Source organism: Arachis ipaensis, chromosome B7 (genome assembly GCF_059453495.1).
Source record: "Arachis ipaensis isolate K30076 ecotype BB chromosome B7, ASM5945349v1, whole genome shotgun sequence".
NCBI lineage: Eukaryota > Viridiplantae > Streptophyta > Magnoliopsida > Fabales > Fabaceae > Arachis > Arachis ipaensis.
The window spans coordinates 133,682,617-133,705,912 of NC_142442.1; the positions used below are offsets into that span (position 1 = coordinate 133,682,617).

A 23,296-nucleotide genomic window follows, 5' to 3' on the forward strand; every position below is an offset into this window, starting at 1 on the left:
AAAACAAAAAGGCAAGGGTAAATAAAAAGGATCCCAAGGCTTTGAGCATCAGTGGATAGGAGGGCCTAAAGGAATAAAATCCTAGCCTAAGCGGCTAAACCAAGCTGTCCCTAACCATGTGCTTGTGGCGTGAAGGTGTCAAGTGAAAACTTGAGACTGAACGGTTAAAGTCAAGGTCCAAAGCAAAAGAAGAGTGTGCTTAAGAACCCTGGACACCTCTAATTGGGGACTTTAGCAAAGCTGAGTCACAATCTGAAAAGGTTCACCTAATTATGTGTCTGTGGCATTTATGTATCCGGTGGTAATACTGGAAAACAAAGTGCTTAGGGCCACGGCCAAGACTCATAAAGTAGCTGTGTTCAAGAATCAACATACTGAACTAGGAGAATCAATAACACTATCTGAACTCTGAGTTCCTATAGATGCCAATCATTCTGAACCTCAATGGATAAAGTGAGATGCCAAAACTATTCAAGAGGCAAAAAGCTACAAGTCCCGCTCATCTGATTAGAGCTATGTTTCACTGATATTTTGGAATTTATAGTATATTCTCTTCTTTTTATCCTATTTGATTTTCAGTTGCTTGGAGACAAGCAACAATTTAAGTTTGGTGTTGTGATGAGTGGATAATTTATACGCTTTTTGGCATTGTTTTTAGTATGTTTTTAGTAGGATCTAGTTACTTTTAGGGATGTTTTCATTAGTTTTTATGTTAAATTCACATTTCTGGACTTTACTATGAGTTTGTGCATTTTTCTATGATTTTAGGTATTTTCTGGCTGAAATTGAGGGACTTGAGCAAAAATCAGATTCAGAGGTAGAAGAAGGACTACTGATGCTGTTGGATTCTAACCTCCCTGCACTCAAAGTGGAACTTCTGGAGCTACAGAACTCAAAATCGCGCTTCCAATTGCGTTGAAAATTAGACATCCAGGGCTTTCCAGCAATATATAATAGTCCATACTTTGGCCGAGTTTAGATAACGCAAAAGGGCGTTGAACGCCAGTTCTACGCTGCAGTCTGGAGTTAAACGCCAGAAACACATCACGAACCAGAGTTGAACGCCAGAAACACATTACAACCTGGCGTTCAACTCCAGAAAGAGCCTCTGCACGTGTAACATTCAAGCTCAGCCCAAGCACACACCAAGTGGGCCCCGGAAGTGGATTTATGCATCAATTACTTACTTCTGTAAACCCTAGTAACTAGTTTAGTATAAATAGGACTTTTTACTATTGTATTAGTATCTTTTCATCATTTTTAGATCTCTAGACCTCCATGGGAGGCTGGCCACTCAGCCATGCTTACCCTATATTCACTTATGTATTTTTTCAACGGTAGAGTTTCTACACCCCATAGATTAAGGTGTGGAGCTCTGCTGTTCCTCATGAATTAATGCAAAGTACTACTGTTTTTCTATTCAATTCAACTTATTCCACTTCTAAGATATTCATTCGCACTTCAACATGAATGAGATGAACGTGACAATCATCATCATTCCCTATGAACGCGTGCCTGACAACCACTTCCGTTCTACCTTAGATTGAATGAGTATCTCTTGGATCTCTTAATCAGAATCTTCGTGGTATAAGCTAGATTGATGGCAGCATTCATGAGAATCCGGAAAGTCTAAACCTTGTCTGTGGTATTCCGAGTAGGATTCAGGGATTGAATGACTGTGACGAACTTCAAACTCGCGAGTGCTGGACATAGTGACAGACGCAAAAGGATAGTAAATCCTATTCCAGTATGATCGAGAACCTACAGATGATTAGCCATGCAGTGACAGCGCATTGGACCATTTTCACAAGAGAGGATGGGATGCAGCCATTGACAACGGTGATGCCTCCAGATGATTAGCCATGCAGTGACAGCGCATCGGACCATTTTCACAGAGAGGATGAAAGGTAGCCATTGACAACGGTGATGCCCTTACATAAAGCTAGCCATGGAAAGGAGTAGGATTGATTGGATGAAGACAGCAGGAAAGCAGAGGTTCAGAGGAACGAACGCATCTCTATATGCTTATCTGAAATTCCCACCAATGAATTACATAAGTATTTCTATCTTTATTTTCTGTTTATTTATTATTAATATTCGAAAACTCCATAACTATTTGATATCCGCCTGACTGAGATTTACAAGGTGACCATAGCTTGCTTCATACCAATAATCTCCGTGGGATCGACCCTTACTCACGTAAGGTTTTATTACTTGGACGACCTAGTGCACTTGCTGGTTAGTTGTGCGAAGTTGTGAAGTTATGTTTGGACCATGGTATTGTGCACCAGTTGTTGGCGCCATTGCCAGGGAGAGAATGAACAAATTTTACAACCTCAGAGTAACAATTTCGCATTATCACTTTGTCAGCCAAAGCTTGATTTCCCTCCTACTGGGTGGGAGTAGTGGTTTAAAAAAAAAAAGAGTCAATAATTCAAGGATATTTTGTCATGGCCAAAAAGCAAGATGTCTCAAATTATTTGGCTACCTTAGAAAGCTATTTAAGTAATTTCAATTCTGCATAAACTCTTTCTTTTGATAGAAGTGATTCTTTTGATGAAGTTGAATTACATAGGGATTTCAATTCAGTTTTTTCAATTCCTAGTACAAATTTGATTCCTCAAATCGAATTTAGGCCTAAATTAGGTTTTACTTCTTTTCCTATTCCTAGGAGTAATATTGTTAACCAATCTTGCATCGATGTATCTCACCGTCCTGGTATTGAAAATGATTCGATTGCTAATTTGGTTGATAATAAAGTTTGTTTTTCCTCAAATGAGCTAATAGATTTATCTTTTGATTGTATTTACGATTTGGAACCTTTGAATTTTAAAAAGTATTCAATTAATGATGATAATATCGAAAGAGGTTTTGAGTCTCAAGATCTTCTTGAGGAAATTAATTTGGGATCTGGTGATGATGTTAGACCCACTTATATTTGTAAAAATATTGACAAGCAATTTCGAGCAGAATTAATCAATCTTTTAGTTAAGTAGAAAAATTGTTTTGCTTGGGATTATCAGGAGATGTCTAGACTTGATCGTTCTTTAGTAGAACACTGATTGGCTTTAAAGCCATTTTCTCAGCCAGTAAAACGGGCACCTCGATGCTTTGCACCTGAGGTCAATCTTAAGGTTAAAGAAGAAACTCAAAGATTGATTAAAGTAAAGTTTATTCGAATAGCTCGTTATGTTGATTGAGTGTCAAATATTGTACCAGTAATGAAGAAGAATGAGAAATTATGAGTATGCATTGCTTTTATAGATCTAAACAATGCTAATCCTAAAGATGAATATTTTATGCCTATAGCAGACATGTTAGTCGATTCTGCAGCAGGCAATGAAATTTTGATCATGGGTGGTTATTCTGGATATAAACAAATCTTTATAGCCAAGGATGATGTGTTGAAAACTACTTTTCGATGTCCTGGGGCTTTAGGAACTTATGAATGAGTGGTGATGCCTTTTGGTTTGAAGAATGATGGCACAATGTATCAACGTGTCATGAATACTATTTTTCATGAGTTTATCAAAAAATTTATGGAAGTATATATCGATGATATTATGGTTAAGTCAAACTCGATAGACCAGCATCTCAATCATTTGAGCCAAGCATTTGACACAATCTGCAAAAAAAGTTTAAAAATGAATCTTTTAAAATGTGCATTTGGGGTATCTACAGGAAACTTTTTGGATTTTGTAGTTCAAAAAAAAGGTATTGCTATTTATCAAAATAAAGCCAAGGCAATCTTGGAGTTGCCACTATCAATATCAAAGAAGGAGGTACAGTCTTTCTTGAGAAAGGTTAATTTCTTTTGACGTTTTGTATCTAATCTTTCTAGTCAAACACGTGCTTTTTCATCTTTATTCAAACTTAAAGATGAGTCTCAGTATGAATGGATAGAGGAACATCAAAAGGCATTTGATTCGATTAAAGATTATTTGTCCAAAGCACCAATAATGGCAACCATTCGTTCCCATGAGTCATTGAAATTATATATTGCAGTATTGATGAATACTATTGGGTGTATGCTGGCTCAAGATGATGAGGAAGGTCATGAAAGGGCCATTTATTATTTAAGTTGAGTTATGTTTGATATTGAGACAAGATATTCTCCGATCGAGAAATTATGTCTTTCTCTTTATTATGCTTGCATGAAATTGAAATGTTATATGGTTGCAAAAAAGACTATAAAAGTGATTGCTCAAACGGATCTGATAAAGTATATGTTATCTTATCCCATGTTAAGAGGTCGATTAGGAAAGTGGATGATTGACTTAACGGAGTTCGATTTGTAATATGTGCCAGCTAAAGTTGTTAAAGTCAGGTCACTTTGTGGATCTTCTAATTGATAGATCGAATAATCCCAATTACCCGGGGACAAATATTATCGAGGTGAATTCTGATTGTTGGGAGATGTATTTTGATGGTTTGAAAGATAAAGATAGTGCTAGAGTCAGTATTTTGATTATTTTCCCAGAAGGTGTCCCATCAAAATTCTTGTTTGAGTTAAAATACCCATGTTCAAATAATATTGCTGAGTATGAAGCGTTGATTTTGGTTTAGAGTTTTTTATTCATAAAGGGGCACTGGATGTTCAATTTTTAGAGATTCTCAGTTGGTTTTAAAACAATTATCGAAAGAATTTAAATTTAATAACGAAAAGTTACAAAAGTATTTGTTGACAGCATGGAAATTATTAGTATCTTTTCGAAAAGTATCCTTGGTTCATATTCCAAGAATTCAAAATGAAGTTGGCAACGAGTTGGCTCAAATTATATCGAGATATAAAATACTTCTCGAAACTTTAGAAAAATTGACAAAGGTACGACAAATTTTGGTGCCTATTGAGGAAAGGGAAGTTTTAGTCATAGATGAGTGGGATGATGATGATTGGAGAAAACTAATTGTGGAATATCTAAGAAATCCTAAAGTCCGTATCGATCGGAAAGTTAAGATAAAAGCAATGAACTTTGTGGTGAGGGTGATGAGTTATATAAGAAAGGTAATGAAGGAAATCTTATGAGGTGTTTAAGTCAATCTGAAAAAGATATTCCCCTTGGAGAAGTTCATAAGGGTATATGTGGTTCCCATCAAGCTGAAGAGAAAATAAAATGGGTACTTCGACGTGATCGAGTATATTGGCCATCTATGGTGAAAGATAGTATTGATTATGCTAAAGCATGCTAAGAATGTCAGAAGCATGGAGTAATACAACAAATCCCTGCTTCTGAGATACATTCGATTATAAAGCCTTGGCCATTTAGGGGATGGGCTTTGGATTTGATTAGAATGATCCATCCTCCTTCGTCAAAGAATCACAAGTTTATTTTAGTGGCTATCGATTATTATATAAAATGGGTCGAAGCTATTCCTTTGGTAGATGTAGGTCAAAATGAGATCATTGATTTTATAGAACATATAATTCATCGATTCGGAATCCCTCAAACATTGAGTACTGATCAAGGTACTATGTTTATTGGCCAACGTGTTAAAACTTTTGTAGGCTTGCAGCATCAAGAAATATAACTATGGTGACTTCAACTCTATATTATGCGCAGGAAAATGGTCAAGTTGAAGCTGTAAATAAGATTCTGGTTAATTTGATTAAAAAGCAAAATGGTCAAAGACCTCGAACTTGGCATGAAACTATAAGCCAAGTATTATGGGCTTATCGAAATTAACCCAAAGGATCGACAAACATGTCTCCTTAAAAATTGGTTTATGATCACGATGCAGTTTTACCTTTAGAAATTAATCTCAATACCATAAGAATAATGAGACAAGATGAATTACCAATTGAGGATTATTAGAATGCAATGTTTGATGAATTAAACGATTTGGATAATGAATGTAACACCCTAACACACAGAGTTTTACACTTAAGTCGTAAAACAAAGGTGGTGTGGTAGTACGACCTCTAAAATAAAATGTACATATGTATAATAGTCGAAAGAAGGTAGTATACTAAGAGCTAGGGGTGCACATGGGCCGGGTGAAGTCGGGTTTGATGTGACCCAGATCCGGCCCGAAATATACACCGGGTTTATTTATTAGACCCGAACCCGGCCCTAGACCCGATGAAACCAATACACTTTCGGGCCACAATTATACCGGGTGAAAACCGGGCCGTTAACATTACATTACGTTGATACCTTCTTGTAAGCTAGCATGTAAAAATATCCAAATTTCCAAAACTCCAACCATTATTTAATATGGTAAAATTCACTTAGAAAAATATAACAAGAACCAACCCTTCTTCAAAATTAAAACATAACCATAATCAATACTAAAGTATAACCACAATCAATACTAATATTGTCTAATAATATCAAATATTTAAATCAATACAAATAACACAATATTATACATTAGTCTAAAGTCTTATGCATTCTAAACATAAAACATTAACTTATAGTCTTATAACGACTAATAACACAAAATATTAAGATTTACAATACTTAAATTCCACATAAGAATAGTCATGATCCATCACTAATAACACAAAATATTAATTGTGTATGATGACCGGGTCACCGGGCTGACTTCGGGTGACCCGAGCTATGGCCCGGACCCGACCCGAAATAATGACCGAGTCTATTTTTGAGACCCTTACCCGGCCCTAAACCCGATGAAATCACACCAAATTAGCCCCAAAAGTGTTCGGGACCGGGCCGGGCCTTCGGGCCGGGCCGGATCTGTGCACCCCTACTAAAAGCCTTGAAGAATAGGTAAAACAAAATCGTAAAATCAAAAGCACAACACTCAAGATTAAGGATTGCTTGCGTACGAAGAAAGCTAAAGATCATAAACATATATATATATAGAAAGTAATAACAGAGGGTCAAGAGTACAAAATAACAAGCTCCTAACTCAGCCTGCGAAGCTAAGGCTGGCCGGAGAATATTTACATACATATATACATAACCCACAATCCAAAATACATACATAAAGTCCTAGTTCTCCATACACCTCTAAGAGGTACAAAAGTAAAACAAGTATATACATGAGGAGAGTCTATACATATATAACAAAAGATCAAAAGTAAAGTCCCAAAATGACCACTTCGTTGTAGAACTCCAGACGCCTAGCGAGGTGCCTCTCGACCTGTATCTGAAAAATAACAATAACGTATGGGATGAGAACCGGGGGTTCTCAGCATAGTAAAGGTGCCACCTACATAAGATATAAGGTCTTGGAAATGCCAGAGGCAATCCTAGAACACCGACACTCATATTATAAAGCATAAAGGGTTAAACCAGAAACCATAGATGGGTGGTCTTCTAAGGATACCTAAACCTAACTAAAACTTAGCTAGAACACTAAATCTCTCCACCCTTCATCCGTTCCTCCATCTCCGGTGAATTTGCACAGACAGACAAGCATACAATGGCAAACACAGGTAGAATACAAGTAATACAGATAACAAGTATAATAGTTAGCATATTATAATCAATTAGGCATTCCCAAGTAATGCATAAACAAGAAATTTAAACAATATGCACATGATGTATGCCTGTCCTATAGTTGATGAGTCTCATCTATCGGTTATCAAGCCAACCCGACAAGTCCGACTGCTAAACCCTAGACTGTCCCCCGACGCGCATCCCCAAGAGTCTATGTTTGGTGTTTCTTATTTATATATAATTGCTCAATAGGAGAACCTTCCTAGGAATTTATAAGTGTCCGGTCACCTCTTACATTGTAGGGTCAACAGAGTATTGAGTATCAACTTGGAACACGTGGTGGCAAGCCACGGTACTTTACCTAGGGAAACTCATATCTCAGATAAGATTGGCATACTCTTGGCATCTTCTATACTTCCTCACAAACTCTTGTGCATCCGACATGATGGAAGGCCAATAGTATCCAGATCTAACAAGCTTCCTGGCCAACGCCTTTCCCCCAATATGGTGGCCACAGCATCCTTCGTGGACTTCGCTCAAGACGTAGTCCGTTTGGTCGGGCCGCAAGCACTTCAGCAGGGGTTGATTAAGCCCTTGTTTGTACAGCTGGCCCAGTATCACTACATACTTGGTCACCTCCTATTTTAGCGTTCTAGCACCCTTCTCGTCCTCAGGGAGCTCGCTGTCCTCCAAGAAATAGATGATCAGATCTATCCATGAGGAAGGGCTTAACGCTTATGTTACGTAGAGAGTTACCGACGGCTCCTTTACCAGCCCTTGAATCAAAGATTGGTTTTCCGTGCCTGGCTTTGTGCTTGCCATCTTCGATAGGAGGTCAGCTCTCGCATTTATTTCTCTCAGTACATGTTGAATCGTGACCTCTTCGAAATCTTCACACAACTTTTTCACCTTTTCCATGTACTTATGAAGTAAGGAGTCCCTAGCGTGATATGTCCCATTGCCCTGGGAGGTAACAATTTGGGAGTCACTGTTGACCTCGACTCGCGACGCTCTGACTTCTTTGGCTAGGAGCAAACCCCCTATCAAGGCTTTATATTCCGCTTAGTTTTTGGAGACCGGGAAGTCGAACTTGACTGATTGATCATAAGTCATCCCAGCCGATCTTTCGAGGATTATTTATTGGTGCAAAAAACTGGCTCCGCACATTTTGCACAGATAGACCAGCAAGTATATCGGGTCGTCCAAGTAATACCTCAGGTGAGTGAGAGTCGATCCCACGAAAATTGTTGGTTTGAGCAAGCAGTGGTTACCTTGCAAATCTTAGTTAGGCGGATAGAAATCATAGTTTGTCACGGAAAATGCATAAAACTGAATAAATAAATAAAATGTTACTAGATAGGTGTGAAATTAATGGTATGAGAACGGTTGAGGCTTCGGAGATGCTTTGTCTTCCGGATTAATTTTTCTTACTGTCTACTTCAATAACTTTCTGATTCATTCAATGGCAGCCGTAAGTGATTAACTCGTCCTCTCATCAAGTTAACCTCCTCCACTGCAGCAATCCACCATGTTGAAGTGACTCGTGTCCTCTCATCAAGCCACCTATAGGTCTCTTACTACAGCAGAAGATGAAGCTCTAAGCAATCCACTCCCCTTCACGATCCTACTCAAGGTGCCACAGACAAGGCAGATCTTCCAGATCGGAAGGTGTTACTTCTCTGACTCTAGCCTTAACGCCACAGAGACCTCACTTACCCACGGTCAACGGGATTTCATGTCACGTATCCAAAGTTGCCCAGGTACTCTATTGGAATCCGAAATGCAATCTCTAACTTTGGTTCAATGCTATCCGGGTCAGGACTCGCACGGAACCCATGTAGAACAAGGGTGATTGTCACTGGTCACCCTCAATTCATGAGATGAAGAACAAGAATGCATAAAGGAATAGAATCAGACATATTGAACTAAAACAATAATATTATTTATCCATGAAACTCAGCAGAGCTCCTAACCTTAACCTTAGGAGGTTAGTGACTCATACTGTACAATAGTAGTGAAGTATTCGATTGGGGGGGGGGGGAAGATCCAAAGTTAGGGTGATCTCCTCCTATATATACTAATATCCTACTAAGAATTACAGAAATAAGATAAACTAAGTTGATAATGCGAAAATCCACTTCTGGGACCAACTTGGTGAGTGTTTGGGATGAGCTTGAGTGAAATCCACGAGATAGTACACCTTAGGGGCATTGAACGCTGGCTTGGGACTCTCTTTTGGGTGTTGGACGCCAGCTGCTCCCTTGTGGGCGTTGAACTCCAGGAATAGGGTAGGTGGCTGGTGCTGAACGCCAGTTTTGGGCCTTCATTTCCAAAGCAAAGTATGAACTATTATATATTTCTGAAAATTCCTGGATGTTAGCTTTTCATAGCCGTTGAGAGCGCGCCGTTTGGACTTCTGTAACTCCAGAAAAGCTCCTTCGAGTGCACGGAGGTCAGATCCTGACAGCATCTACAGTCCTTTCTCCGTCTCAAAATCAGACTTTTGCTCAAGCTCCTCAATTTCAGCCAGAAAATACCTGAGATCACCATAAAACACACAAACTCAAAGTAGAATAAAAAAATCTGAATTTTTCACTAAAACCTATGAAAATATAATAAAACTTAAACAAAACATAATGAAAACTACATAAAAATGACGCCAAAAAGCGTATAAAATATCCGCTCATCAAAACACCAAACATAAACTGTTGCTTGTCCCCAAGCAACCAAAAACAAAGTAGGAAAAAAGAAGAGAAGGATACAATAAATCTCAGAGTTCTTAATGAAGCTCAATTTCGATTAGATGAGCGGGACTAGCAGCTTTTTGCTTCTGAATAATTTTGGCATCTCACTTTCCATTGAAGCTCAGAATGATTAGCATCTTTAGGAATTCAGAATCCAAATGATATTATTGACTCTCCTAGTTCAGTTCTTTTTTATTCTTGAACACCGCTTCCTTAGAGTCTTGGCTGTGACCCTAAGCACTTTGTCTTTCAGTATTACCACTGGATACATAAATGCCACAGACACTTAACTTGGTGAACCCCTTAGGATTGTGATTCAGCTTTGCTAGAATCCCCAGCTAGTGGTGTCCAGAGTTCTTAAGCACACTCTTTTTGCTTTGGATCACGACTTTAACTGCTCAGTCTCAAGCTTTTCACTTGACACCTTCACACCACAAGCATATAGTTAGGGAAGCAGCTCATTTGAACTGTTTAGGCTAAGATATTATCTTTTTGGCCCTCTTAACCATTGATGCTCAAAGCCTTGGATCCTTGCTCTTGTCTTTTGGTTTAAAGAGCTATTGGCTTTTTCTGCTTGCTTTTTTTTCCACATTTTTTTTGCTTTTTGCTGCTTTTTCTTGCTTCAAGAATCAATTTTTGCATTTTTCAGATTAACAATAATACTTCACTTTTATCATCATTCTTTCAAGAGCAAACATTCTTAACTCCAACATCAAATATGCACTGTTCATTCACGCATTCAGAAAATAAAAGCAATGCTACCACATCAAATAATTGAACTATTCTTATTATATAACTCGAGTTCATGAATCTTACTTCTCTTTTTCAATTAAAATTTTCTTTTAAGCAAGGTGAGAGATGCATGGAATAATTCATAGCTTTAAGACATAAGGATGATCATGCACTAGAAACAGATAATAAAACAAAATACATGAAAAACAGAAAAATAACATAAGCAAAGGGAATTAAGGGAACGAATCCACCTTAGTGATGGCGGCTACTACTCCTTCTGGAGGATCCAATGGAGTGCTTGATTTCTTCTATGTCACGCCCCTGCCTCTGTTGTTCTTCCTTCATAACTCTTTAATCTTCTCTCATGGCCCTTTGGTATTCTCTTATTTCATGGAAGATGGTGGAATGCTCTTGATGTCCCATCCTCAACTAATCAATGTTGGAGCTTAGTTCTCTTAGAGAAGTGTACAATTGCTCCCAGTAGCCTTGGGGAGGAAAATGCATCACTTGAGGCATCTCAGAGATTTCTTGTTGAGGCAGCTCCACATGCTCTTGTTGAGGTGTATGTGTAGGCTCTCTAGTTTGCTCCATCCTTCTTTTAGTGATGGGCTTGTCCTCTTCAATGGAGATGTCTCCTTCTATGACAATTCTAGCTGAATTGCATAGATGACAGATAAAGTGGGAAAACACTAACCTTGATAAGGTGGAAGGCCTTTCAGCTTTCTTGTACAACTCTTGAGGTATTACCTCATGTACCTCCACCTCACTTCTAATCATGATGCAATGAATCATAATGGCTCTGTCAATAGTCACTACTGACCGACTGCTAGTAGGAATGATAGAGCATTGGATGAATTCCAGTTATCCTCTAGCTACAGGCTTGAGGTCAAGCCTTCTCAGTTGGATAGGCTTGCCTTGAGTATCCCTCTTCCATTGAGCTCCTTCCACATAAATGTCTGAAAGGACTTGGTCCAGCCTTTGATCAAAATTGACTCTCCTAGTGTAAGGATGTAGGTCTCCTTACATCATTGGCAAGTGGAGCGCCAACCTTACACTCTCTGGGCTGAAATCCAAGGGTCACCATCGGACCATGGTGCTCCAATTTTTGGGATGTGGGTTCACGCTAGTGTCATGGTTATAGTGACCCATGTATTAGCATAGAAATCTTGCACCATCAAGATTCTAACTTCCGGAATCATATTAGTTAGGAATTTCTAACCTCTCCTCCGAATTTCTCTTCGGATCTCTGGGTACTCATTCTTTTTTAGCTTAAATAGGACTTCAGGAATCACCTTCTTCTTTGCCACTACTTCATAGAAGTGGTCTTGATGAGCTTTGGTGATGAATCTCTCCATCTCCTAAAATTCGGAGGTGGAAGCAACTGCTTTTTCTTTCCTCTTTCTAGAGGATTCTCCGACTTTGGGTGCCATAAGTGTGAATGGAAAACCAAAAGTAAGGCTTTTCCAACACCAAACTTAAAAGTTTTGCTCATCCTCGAGCAAAATATGAAGAAAAGAGTAGAAGATGAAGATAATAGGTGAAGAAAGAGGGGGATAGTGGTTCGGCCAAGTGAGGCTTAAGTGTATGAATGGTGTGTGTATAAAAGGTAGGAAGAAGGGGGTATTTATAGGGGTGGGATAGGGTAGAGTTCGAATGAATGGGTGGGAATTGGGTGGGAAATTTTGAATTTGAAGTGGGTGGGGGTTGGTGGGAGTTATGATGGTTTTGGGAAGAGATATGAATGTGATTGGGTTAGGGTTTATAGAAAAGAGTATGTGGGGAAGAGTGAAATTAAGAGAGAGAAGAAGGTGGAGTAGGTGGAGATTCTGTGGGACCCACTGATCCTGAGAGGCTAGGGAATTCGACTTCCCTGCCCCATTGTGGGCGTTGAATACCCAGCTCCTGCTTCTGGCTGGCGTTCAACGCCAGCTTCAGGCTGCTCCTCATGGGCGTTGAACGCCCACTCTGGCCTCCTTGTCTGGCATTCAACACCAGCAAGGTGCTTGCTCCAGGGTGTTCTGTTCCCAGCTCTGACTGTTTCTGTTTTTGTTCTAGCTACTGCACATGATCACAAACTTAAACAAATATGAAAATTAAAGTTAAATAACTTAAATAAACTTAATGAAAAATAGAAATAACTTTAATTATAGTTGGTTTGCCTCCCAACAAGCGCTTCTTTAACGTTACTAGCTTGACGGTTAGCTCCTTACGGAGGTGAATAGGGGCTTAGAATTTCGCCCCTTATAGTGAATTTCTTGCGTGTGCTCTCATGGATGAGCTCCACATGCTCTAGAGACAGGATCTTGTTCACTGTGTGTGGAATGACTGGGTTGTCAGTGAAGGCAACTCTCATACCAGGTGAGAGGTCTTCAATGGGGATTTTCTTATCCCTCCACCCTTTAGGTACTTTCTTCTTAGTACATTTATTCTCAGTGCTTGATGATGGCTTCCCAACACCAAACTTAGAATTGGTGTCTGGGGGCTCTGTATAACTTTGCACTGAGAGAGGGGGTTGGAACACTAGGTGTTGCACAACTGTCTCTCTTTTGTCAGAGGGAGAGTTAGGGCTAGGCATCTTGAATAAGATGTGGTCTTCCCATAGCTGTAGAATCAGCTCTCCCTTTGCTACATCAATTATGGCATTGGCAGTGGCTAGAAAGGATCTTCCAAGAATGATTAATTCATCCTCTTCCTCCTCAGTATCTAGGATTATGAAATCTGTATGGATGTAAAGGTTCTCAACCTTTACTAAGACATCCTCTACACGACCATAAGCCTTTTTTATTGACTTGTCTGCCATCTCTAGTGAGATTCTTGCAGCTTGCACCTCAGATTCCCAACCTTTCCATTACAGAGAGTGGCATAAGGTTTATGCTTGACCCTTGGTTACACAGATCCTTCTCAAAGGTAACGGTGCCTATTGTGCAAGGAATTAGGAAGCGTCCGGGATCCGACAGCTTCTGAGGTAGTTTCTACTGAACCAAGGCATTGAGTTCCTTGGTGAGCACTGGAGGTTCTTCCTCCAATGTCTCTGTGCCAAATAGCTTGGCATTCAACTTCATCAAAATTCCCAGGTACCGAGCAACTTGCTCTTTCCTAGTTTCCTCTTCCTCATCAGAAGAGGAGTACTCTTCAAATTCTAAAATTTTCAACCAAGCATTCAAGGGAACTTCAATGGGTTCCTCATGAACCTTTGGTTCCATCAATTCTTCAATAGAAGAGTTCTCAGTGGGCTTGGGGTACCCAACTACTCCTATTGTGGCATTCAATGCTAGGACTTGTGTTTCTTTGGGCGTTCAACGCCAGTGAGGGTACTGCTTTGGGCATTGCACGCCCAGAAAGGACCTCCTTACTGGTGTTCAACGCCAGTGATGGTATCTCCATGGGCGTTGAAGGCCCAGTAAGGACTTCCTTACTGGCGTTCAACGCCAGAGAATCCCCATCAGATTCGGCCTCAGTGTTCACTGTGATGGCCTTGCACTCTTCTCTTGGATTTACTTCAGTGTTACTAGGAAGAGTGTTAGGAGGGGTCTCAGAGACTCTCTTGCTCAGTTGACCAACTTGTACCTCCAGATTTCTGATAGAGGACCTAGTTTCTGTTATAAAACTGTGAGTGGTCTTAGAGAGTTCAGAGACTGTGATTGCTAAGTTAGAAATGCTCTGCTTTTAGAAGTTTCCATCTATTGCTGAGAAGATGGGAATGGTGGTCTGTTGATAAACCTATTTTGGGTTCTTCCACCTTGATTATTGTTGAAGCCTTGCTGAGGCTTCTGTTAATCCTTCCATGAAAGGTTAGGATTATTCTTCCAAGAGGAGTTGTAAGTGTTTTACATAGGGTTATACCATGTAATTCACCGCTTCCAGCATGGGTTGATCTGGATCATAGGCATCTCCATCATAGGAGGTGTCTTGAGTGCTGCTAGCTGCAGCTTGCACTCCAGTCAAGTGCTGAGAGATCATATTGACCTGTTGGGTCAAGATCTTGTTCTGAGCCAATATGGCATTCAGAGTGTCATCTTCCAGGACTCCTTTCTTCTGAGCTACCCCATTGTTCACAGGGTTTCTCTCAGAAGTGTACATTAATTGGTTGTTTGCAACCATTTCAATGAGTTCCTGTGCCTCTTTAGGCATTTTCTTCAAGTGGAGTGATCCACCTACAGAATGGTCCAATAACATCTTTGACATCTTGGACATCTCAGATAGACCATCATAGAAGATACCTAGGATAGTCCATTCTGAGAGCATGTCAGGAGGACATCTCCTGATCAGTTGCTTGTATCTTTCCCAAGCTTCATAGAGGGATTCACCCTCTTTTTGTCTGAAAGTTTGAACTTCTACCCTGAGCTTGCTCATCTTTTGAGGTGGAAAAACTTGGCCAAGAAAGCATTGACCAACTTTTCCCAAGAGTCTAGGCTTTCTTTAGGTTGAGAATCCAACCACAGCCTAGCTCTGTCTCTGACAGCAAAGGGGAAAAGCATCAGTCTGTAGACCTCAGGATCCACTCCATTGGTCTTAATAGTGTCATAGATTTGCAAGAATTCAGATAAGAACTGATGTGGATCTTCCAGTGGAAGTCCATGGAATTTGTAATTCTGTTGCATTAGAGAGACTAACTGAGGCTTTAGCTCAAAGTTATTTGCTCTAATTGCAGGTATGGAGATACTTCTTCCATAGAAGTCAGAAGTGGGTGTAGTAAAGTCACCAAGAACCTTCCTTGCATCTCCTCCATTGTTCTGTTTGGCTGCCATGCTTGTATTTTCAGTTTCTTGTTCGAAAAGTTCTGTGAGGTCTCTTCCAGAATGTTGTGCTTTAACTTGTTGTAAACGCTTCCTTAAGGTCCTTTCAGGTTCAGGATCAGGATCAAAGAGAGGTTCTTTATCTCTGTTCCTGTTCATAAACAAGAAAAAGAAGACAAGAAAGAAAAAGAATGGGGGCTCAATGTCAAAGAATAGGGAACTCCCTATGAGATGTGAAGAAGAAAGAAGAATGAGGATAGAAGAATGAAATGAAGAGTTCGAATAAAAGGAGGTAAAGAATTCAAAAATTTAGAAGTGAAAAGAGAAACTAGAATTAAAATATTTTTTGTTTTTATTTTATTTATTAATTGAATAGGAAATTAAAAGCTAATTAACTAAAAAGATTTGAAAAGTTAGAAGGTAGTTTTCGAAAAAGAAGAGAGAGAGAGCAGTGAGAAGTTTTCGAAAATAGAAGAGAGAGGAATTAGGAAGTTTTGAAAAAGAAGAAAGAGAAAACAAGTAACTAATTAAGAAAGATTTGAAATTAAGATAAGATAGAAGATTAGAAAAAGAATTGAAATTAAAATTTAAAATTAGAAAAGATAAGATAAGAATTTGAAAAGATTTGATTTTGAATTTTGAAATTGAAGCAAGATAAGATAAAGATTTGAAAATAAGTTTGAAAAGATAAGATATGGTGAAGATTTGAAAAAGATTAGAAAAAAGATAAGATTTGAAATTTGAATTTGAAATAAGATAAGATAATATTTTTTAAAATTTAAAGAAAGATAAAAAGATAAGGTGAAGATTTGAAAAAGATATAAAAAGATAAGAATTAAAATTTAAAATTTGACTTTAAGATAAGATAAGATAAGATAGTGATTTGAAATTAAAATTTGAAAATCTTTTTGGAATTTTCGAAAATTTGATTAAAGATGGAAAAGATATTTTTTTGATTTTTAGAATTAATGAAGAGAGAGAAAAACAACCAAAAGACACCAACCTTAAAATTTTTAGATCAAGAGACACTAATTTTCGAAAATTGAAAGAACAAACACCGAAAGATACCAAACTTAAAACTTTTAAGATCAAAACTAGAAAAGAAACAAGAACAACTTGAATACCAAGAAAGAACACTGAGACTAATTCAAAAATTTAGAGAAAACAAAGAACACACAAAGGACACCAAACTTAAGAATTAACATTAGACTCAAACAAAAGATACTATTTTTTGAAAATTTTTGGAAAAAGAAACAAGAAAGTTCGAAACTTTAACAAGAACAAGAACAAAAGACTCAAACAAAAGATAAAGATTAATAAAGAAAAGAAAAGGTTTTGAAAAATTTTTGAAAAGAAAACAAAAGACTCAAATAAAATAGTAAAAATGATCTAATCTAAGCAACAAGATAATCCGATTGTTTGTCAAATTCGAACAATCCCCGACAACGGCGCCAAAAACTTGGTGCACGAAACTGGCTCCGCAGGTTTCGTATAGATAGACTGGCAAGTATACCGAGTCGTCCAAGTAATTCCTCAGGTGAGTGAGGGTCGATCCCACAGAGATTTTTGGTTTGAGCAAGCAGTGGTTACCTTGCAGATCTTAGTTAGGCGGATAAAAATTATAGTTTGTCACGGAAAATGCATAAAATAGAATAAATAAATAAAACGATACTAGATAGGTGTGAAATCAATGGTATGAGAACGGTTGAGGCTTCGAAGATGCTTTGTCTTTCTGGATTAACTTTTCTTACTGTCTACTTCAATAACTTTCTGATTCATTCAATGGCAGCCGTAAGTGATTAACTCATGTCCTCTCATCAAGTTAACCTCCTCCACTGCAGCAATCCACTATGTTGAAGTGACTCATGTCCTCTTGTCAAGCCACCTCTAGGTCTCTCACTGTAGTAGAAGATGAAGCTCTAAGCAATCCACTCCACTTCACGATCCTAATCAAGGTGCCACAGACAAGGCAGATCTTCTGGATTAGAAAGTGCTGCTTCTCTGACTCTAGCCTTAACGCCACAAAGACCTTACTTACCCACGATCAACGGAATTTCATGTCACATATCCAAAGTTGCCCAGGTACTCTATTGGAATCCGCAATGCAATCTCTAGCTTTGGTTCAACGCTATCCGGGCCAGGACTCGCACGGAACCCATGTAGAACAAGGATGATTGTCATTGGTCACCCTCAATTCATGAGATAAAGAACGAGAATGCATAAGAGAATAGAATCAGACATATTGAACTAAAACAGTAATATTATTGATCCATGAAACTCAGAAGAGCTCCTAACCTTAACCTTAGGAAGTTAGTGACTCATACTTTACAAAAGTAGTGAAGTATTCGAATGGGGGGGGGGATTTAGGGTGATCTCCTCCTATATATACTAATATGCTAACTAAGAATTACAGAAATAAGATAAACTAAGTTGATCATGTGAAAATCCACTTCTGGGGCCCACTTGGTGAGTGTTTGGGCTGAGCTTGAGTGAAATCCCCGAGTTAATACCCCTTAGGGGCGTTGAACGCTGGCTTGGGACTCCCTTTTGGGCATCGGACGCCAGCTGCTCCCTTGTGGGCGTTGAACGCCAAGAATAGGGTAGGTGGCTGGCATTGAATGCTAGTTTTGGGTCTTCATTTCCAAAGCAAAGTATGGATTATTATATATTTCTAGAAATTCCTGGATGTTAGCTTTCCATAGCCATTGAGAGTGCGCCATTTGGACTTCTGTAGCTCCAGAAAAGCTCCTCGAGTGCACGGAGGTCAGATCCTGACAGCATCTGCAGACTGCAGTCCTTTCTCTGTCTGTGAATCAGACTTTTGCTCAAACTCCTCAATTTCAGCCAGAAAATACCTGAAATCACCATAAAACACACAAACTCAAAGTAGAATCCAAAAATATGAATTTTGCACAAAAACCTATAAAAATATAATAAAACTTAAACAAAACATAATGAAAACTATATAAAAATAACGCCAAAAAGCGTATAAAATATCCGCTCATCCATTATCCCTGCCCCTCCGAACGCTTGGTTGGAAGCTCTGTCAACATGAAGCTTCCACCGTGTGCTCGTATTCTTGGGTGCGTCACCAACTACCTCGACTAGGAAGTCTGCACCCGGACCCGACTCGCTAGTGGGCCGGGCCGGAACAAAACTCTTAGAAGGATGATGATTTATCAAATAGGAAGCTGTTAAAAAAGCATCTTCCTAAAAGATTTTAGGAAGTTTGGCTATGGCAAAAAGAGTAAAATCCATTTTAACAATAATGTGCCTGTATTTTCTCTCAATCACACTTTGTTGTTGGTATGTATGAAGGCAGAAATTAAAAGTCTATAATTAATACTATTTTACTGTAAAAATATACTTAAAAATGTGTGACAAGAATTTTATTGCATTGTCAGTTTGTATTGAGAGATATAACTATAAGGATAAAGGCTAAGTTGTATTAGTAGGGTAGCTTGCTTTGGCTGCATTAGAATCAAATTGGGGAAGTATTTTATTTTCTTGTATATGATCTTCAAGGTTCTAACCTTTGATAGCAAATAAAGCATGTTGTTGCTAAGTTACAAAGTTTTTGTAATCAAGTTTATTTAAGATTGGAGCCAAATAATTTTTGAAACTGATAGAAGGAAGTGTGATAGCCATGGATGATTAAAAGGCTTTGATACCATGTGAACTTAATCGAAAAAGTAATGAAGAATCATGAACTGAGCTTAGTAATGCCCAGTTTCTTGTGTGCTAAGAAAGACAAAGAAAGAATGATACAAAGAGAAAAGAGAGTGAATTGTATTTGATATTAATATAGAAAATGTGATTATACATTGCTATTAATAAAAGGACGATGTGAGGTATTTATACACCACAATGAATGAGAGTAAACAAAATACACTAATACAACTTTAACCTTTATCGTTATATAGACCTCTCCATATGACTCATGTTGGGTCAGCCATACAATTATTTTAAGGTGAAAATTCAAGTGCAGTCAACTTTACGTAAAATTGATAATTGAGAGCTGTTAGATAAAAATTTAGTTAAATCAATTAAGTTAACTAAAAATTTAGTTAAATCAATTAAGTCATTTAATTGTTCTCAGCTATTAACTTTACGTAAAATCGACTGCAAAAGTTTTCATCTTATTTCAATAAATCGATCAGCTTAATTGCATGTATCATGGTAAAATAGCACTAAGATGTAATTTGATTGACCCTTGAAGTCAAAGTTGTAAGGCCCACATCGGTTGGAGAGGGGAACGAAGCATGCCTTATAAGGGTGTGGATACCTCTCCCTAGCATGACGCGTTTTGACGAGTGAGTGTGGGGGGCTTCGGCTAGCATCCCTATCGTCAAAAGCAAAACCGTGAGGCCTTGTGTGCCAAAGCGGACAATATCGTGCTAGCGGGTGGTCTGGGCTGTTACAGATGGTATTAGAGCCAGAACCCGGATCGATGTGCCAGCGAGGGCGCTGGGCTCCCTTAGGGGGGTGGATTGTAAGGCCCACATCGGTTGGAGAGGGGAACGAAGCATGCCTTATAAGGGTGTGGATACCTCTCCCTAGCATGACGCGTTTTGACGAGTGAGTGTGGGGGGCTTCGGCTAGCATCCCTATCGTCAAAAGCAAAACCGTGAGGCCTTGTGTGCCAAAGCGGACAATATCGTGCTAGCGGGTGGTCTGGGCTGTTACAAAAGTGAAGTTGATATCATTTGCTATTTTCTTCGCATCAAATGAGATGCCTTCTAATCCTCTTTTCGAAAATCCAGCACTGTAAATTCCATGTTCTCCTTTCCAATGATTTGGGTAACTTGGTTTTGGCATTCCATTCTCATTGAATAGATTCTTGTAATCCTGAACGGCCAAAAATGTAACACAATTAATTACACAAACATATTTATTAAGTACATTAATCTAAACGGTAACACTACAAAGACCAAAAAAAAGTCAAAATTTATTATTAATCTATATTAAATAAGACAAGTTCTAGTTGGTTTTGTTTATTCTTTTTTGTTATAAAATATTTTTATAATTTAAAATTGAATTTGAGACTACTATACCCACTATCCATTGAATAGATTTATTTCTTTAGGAAATACTATATTATTTCCGAAATAAAAATATAAATATACGCACCTTAAGCCACTTCAGCACATTGGTTTTGTATCCAGTAGCAAAGATGATTGCATCAAAATGAGCATGTTGTCCATCAACAAATTTAACTACTTTTCCTTCCTTGATACTTGAAATACCAGGATAAACCTAAATTTAATTTAAGACAAGGATAACTAATTGATCGGATAGAACCCATTGTTAATTAAGAAATCAATTTACAAATTATAATTAATTAACTAAAAAAGTATAAAAAAATTAACTTTTACTTAAACAACATTAACCGACTTTAATGTTTAGATTTATAATTTAAAATCTAAAATTTTAGATAAATAAAATAATTTTAAAAAATTGACTGATCTTAAAAAATTGATTATCTAGCATTAAACAAGTATATATGTATTTATTACCTTCACTTTTCCCTTCTTAATCTTTTCTATACAACCAACATCAATGGTAGGAGTAGTACCACCTTTTATTTTGAGTGCAAAAGGTCCCTCCTTTGGCCTCGTCAAACCATACTTAAACATATTCCCATACTTCAATTTGCTCATAAGAACCATCATCTTGTCCACTTTATCCACCATGAAGTGTTTCAGCATCAACATACCCGCATACACCATTTCCTTAGTAAAATAATGCACCTGAATGAATAGCATACACCCACTATTAAATTTTGTTGGTTATTTTGAACTCTATAGGGTTCATATATTAGAACAGATGCAATGCATGCAATTTGATTGCAAGCACAAGAATTTACATAAGAGAAATGTTAGGGCCAGCCAATTTTGTGATTTGTAGCAATTAATTAGTTATCATTAGTGTTTTTAATAGTGTGAGATTATATCTAATTATATAAAATTATTCACTTTTTTTTTTACTAATTAAGTGCTGGCTAGATAAACTTTCTCTTCACATAATTAAATAGCTCATATATATTTTAAGTTGATTTATTTAACACTCTAATTTCAAAAATTATAAAGCCATCTTTTTCAAAGATACAGACATATAAATAGTTACATATCTAGATAGAAAAATAATTTACCTGACTTCTGACGACAATAGAGGTATATGCACCCCAAGTTGAAAGATCATAAGCAATTTCCATGCCAGAATTGCCACATCCAACAACCAAAACATTCTTCTTGTACATTTCTCTCCCATTCAAATACTTGCTACAATGCATGGACTCTCCTTGATAGCTCTCAAGTCCTTTAATGTTTGGGATGTACTCTTCACTATTCTCTCCACTCGCAACCACCAGAAACTCCGCTTCATAGATCTCGTCGGCACCGGAAGAGTTGTTGGTAACAAGGAGCCTCCACTTTCCATTGCTTTGGTCAATGAAAGCAGAGTCAACAGAGCAATTGTAGTTGATGGAAATGTTGAAATGCGCGATGTAAGAGTCAATGTAGCGCAAGAAATCAACCCTAGGGACAAAATTGGGAAAGTCAGAAGGAAAAGGATAATGTGGAAGGCTACAAAAGTCTTTTCCTAAGTGTAGTTTCAAACGATCATAGGCTCTTTTCCTCCAAAGAGAAACAGGGCAATCATCTCTTTCAAGAACAATGTTAGAGATTCTGAGTTTGTTGAGGCACCCTCGGTTGCTATTTCAGCTGGTTCTGCACCTACAATCACAACAGGTACTTCAATAATCTGCATGCTTGATTGTTATAGTTAATAATCAATTTTTTTTCCAGTGACTAGTGAATAATCAATTTAGTCTTGGTGTTTTTATAGTTTTATAAAGTTCTGTTATTATTGAAAACGTGCATAAATTGTGATGATCTTTTTATAGTTTTTTGTTTGTTTTGTTGTAATTATGGGGCAATGCATATGTTTTGAAGATAGTCTAATTGGTTAGTCAAGTAATTTTCAAGCCAAATTTATTCTTACTGTCTAAAATTAAAAATCAGTTATCAAATTAAAACTAAAATATAAAATATATATTTAAAATATATTAAACATTATATTTAAATATATATATATATATATATATATATATATATATATATATAATATTTTTTAATTTTTATACATAACATATTATACAATAGGAGTAATATATCATTTAAGAAGATGATTTAATTAACATGTGTTTTAAGGTTATACATGTTATACTTATTATTAATAAAAAATTAATTTTTTTTACTTTACCATGCAACATTTCTATCTAGGGATGTAAATGGGGCGGGGTGGGGGCGGGGGCAGGGGATACCTCCCTGCTCCCTGTTTTCGCCCCCCCAAAATTGATCCCCATTTCCCGCGTTTTCTGTGTTCTTCGCGGGTCCCCATTCCCCATCTCTTTATGTTGAACATTTATATGAAAATTATAGTAAAAAATTAAAAAAAAAACTACAAAACATTATTACAAACATATCTTATCCAAGATTATAAGTCAAGAAATACAACATAACAAATCATAGCCCATAAGGGGATAAGCACTGAACAAGAAGAGTGGCCGGTAGCGACTGGCGAAAGGGTATGCTGCTATGGCTGTGACTGTCGACACAACTATGGGGGATTGGGAGTTTTGAACTTTTCTGGAGAGTTGGGGCTTCGAAACGGCGCT

The 23,296-nt window shown here is 37.8% G+C and overlaps 1 non-coding gene and 1 pseudogene across 1 annotated transcript; one reads left to right on the forward strand and one right to left on the reverse strand.

Annotated features, from left to right (window-relative positions):
- The first annotated feature begins 15,125 nt into the window (after positions 1–15,125).
- Positions 15,126–15,229, forward strand: LOC148554216 (small nucleolar RNA R71). Its single transcript, XR_015893007.1, has one exon. It is a non-coding gene; the product is annotated as a small nucleolar RNA R71 (small nucleolar RNA).
- Positions 15,230–20,280: 5,051 nt separating this feature from the next.
- Positions 20,281–22,386, reverse strand: LOC107607770 (putative indole-3-pyruvate monooxygenase YUCCA11; annotated as a pseudogene).
- Between the last annotated feature and the right edge of the window lie 910 nt (positions 22,387–23,296).